Genomic DNA, 2,653 nt, shown 5'->3' with positions numbered 1-2,653 from the left:
CTGTATAGCCCTGGCTGACCTGGAACTCACTTTGTAGACCAGGCTGGCCTCAAACTCAGAAATCTGCCTGCCTCTGCCTCCTGAATGCTGGGATTAAAGGCGTGCACCACCACACCCAGCTAAAATTTTTTGTTACATTTATTTATTGTGTGTGTGTGGCTCATGTATTGTAGAGGCAATTCTCTCCTTCTGTCCTAGGTCCTATAGATCAAACTCAGGTGTAGTTTTGGTAGCAAGTACCTTTGCCCACTAAGCCATCTCATCAGCCCTTTAACATTCTTTGTTGTTGTTTGTGTTTTTCCAAGACAGGGATTCTCTGTAGCCGTGGCTATCTTGGAATTCACTCTAGACCAGACTGGCCTTGAACTCACAGAAATCCACCTGCCTCTGCCTCTTGAGCTCTACGATAGGCATGTGTGCTACCACGCAGAGCCAACTTCTTTTTAATGACATGCATTTATTTGTATATATGTCTTCGTGTATGTATGGATAAGCACTTGGCACAGCACATACGTAGAGGTCAGATGACAACTTACAAGTTGGTTCACTTCATATGGACTGGCAAGGTAGAACTTATATCACCAGGCTTGGTGGCAAAGGCTTTTATCTGTTGAGCCATCTCATTGGCCCAGTTTGGCATAATTTTTTTTCCTTCCTTCCTTCCTTCCTTCCTTCCTTCCTTCCTTCCTTCCTTTCTTTCTTTCCTTTTTTTTTTAAAGATTTATTTATTTATTATTATACATAAGTACACTGTAGCTGTCTTCAGACACGCCAGAAGAGGGCATCAGATCTCATTATGGGTGGTTGTGAGCCACCATATGGTTGCTGGGATTTGAACTCAAGACCTTTGGAAGACCAGTGGGTGCTCTTACCCGCTGAGCCATCCTGCCCGCCCCCCTCATTTTTTTCTTAAGATTATTTATATTTATGTATAGGTGTATCTGCACCTGTGCCTGTGTGTAGTGCCCAAAAAGGCCAGAAGAGGGCATCGGATCCCCAAGAGTTAGAGGTTGCTGTGAGTTGCCAGTGCTGGAGACTGAACTTAGTAGGTCTTTTGGAGGAGGAGCAGCAAGTGCTCTTAACTGCTAAGCCATCTCCACAGCCTGGTAGGCATCTTGTCTTCTAATGCATTAAATTAGTTTTGTGGAGGCCTAGTGTGTGTGTGCTGTGCATGTATTTATGTGTGCATACATGGATGGACAGACACACACAGGTATAGAGTCAGAAAAACCCATATGGGTTCCAGGAAACAAACTTGGAATTTCAGGCTCGGTGGCAAGCAGCCCTACAAAGCACTGCACCATCTCACTGACCTGAGGCCTGGCTTCTGTCACCACCTCTACTGTGGTCTTCAAGTGTCAAGTTTATGGAGGGTCTACAAAGGGGGTGCTTGTGTGGCACAGCCTCCATCTCCTTACCTGGGTATGGGTTAACCCTGATCCCCTGGCTACTTGCATGCTGAGTCAGCTCCTGGTACACAAACCCTACTGCTCCCAAAGGTTTAGTCACTGCCCTGAGTTCCTGACATCCTTGCAGATCTGCCCTGTGGCTCAGGATTGATTATCAGAGCCTGTGACTCCTGTCTATAAACCTGGTGATTCTAACTCCTTTGAGATCTCAGCCTAGCAGTAAGTCTGCCTTGAAATTCTTTCTTTGGGACTTTCCTGGAGCCAGGTCTACAAGGTCTCCAGAGAGAACAGCAGAGGCTCAGACTTCAGCAGTAAGCTGGACAATCACTTTCGGATGGAAGCAAAATTGCTAACATTTATAGGGCACTTAATTCTGTGTGCTAGGCTTTAAGCATTTATAAACACTGACCTCAGCTGGGCAGTGGTGGTTCATGCCCTTAATTCAGCATTTGAGGGGCAGAGAAAGGTGGATCTCTGTGAATTTGAGGTCAGCCTGAACTAGAGAGCAAGTTTCAGGACAGTTAAGGCTCCAAAAACAAACAAATAACAACAAAGAAAAAAAGAGAGAGAGAACCAAAGTAAAAACCACTGACTTTGTATGTGTGCACAGGCATTGGTGGTTTGCCTACATGTATGTCTGTGTGAGGGTGTCCCAGACAGTTGTGGGTGCTGGGAACTGAACTCTGGTCTTCTGGAAGAAGAGCCAGTGCTCTTAAAGACTGAGCCATCTCTCCAGCTCCCAAATACTGACTTCTTAAATACTCAAAATCAGCACCCAGAGTTAAGTAATTACCCTCTTGCTGTAAGTGGGAACTAGGGGGTTTGGTAACTCACCCTGACCCCCTATCATCTGGGTGGTCACTTAAACATGCTGACAATTACCACAAAACCCAGTAATGGTAGGGCACACCTTTAATCCCAGCACTCTGGAGGCAAAGCAGGTGAATCTCTGAATTTGAGACCACCGTAGTCTACAAGACAGCCAGGAGTACACAGAGAAACCCTGTCTCAAAACAAAGCAAAACATCCCAACAACAACAAAAGTACTGACCACAATAGCATGGGATCTCGGAATGCTACAGGAGAGATTTTGCGGAGATCAGTAAAGAAATGTCTTTTGCCGGGCGTGGTGGTGCACACCTTTAAGCACTTGGGAGGCAGAGGCAGGTGGATTTCTGAGTTCAAGGACAGCCTGGTCTACAAAGTGAGTTCCAGGACAGCTAAGGCTGGAAACCCTGTCTTGA

This window comes from Mus caroli, chromosome 19 (assembly GCF_900094665.2).
Source record: "Mus caroli chromosome 19, CAROLI_EIJ_v1.1, whole genome shotgun sequence".
Classification (NCBI taxonomy): Eukaryota; Metazoa; Chordata; class Mammalia; order Rodentia; family Muridae; genus Mus; species Mus caroli.
The sequence above is the reverse complement of the archived record's forward strand: the minus strand, read 5'-3'. Positions refer to the sequence as shown.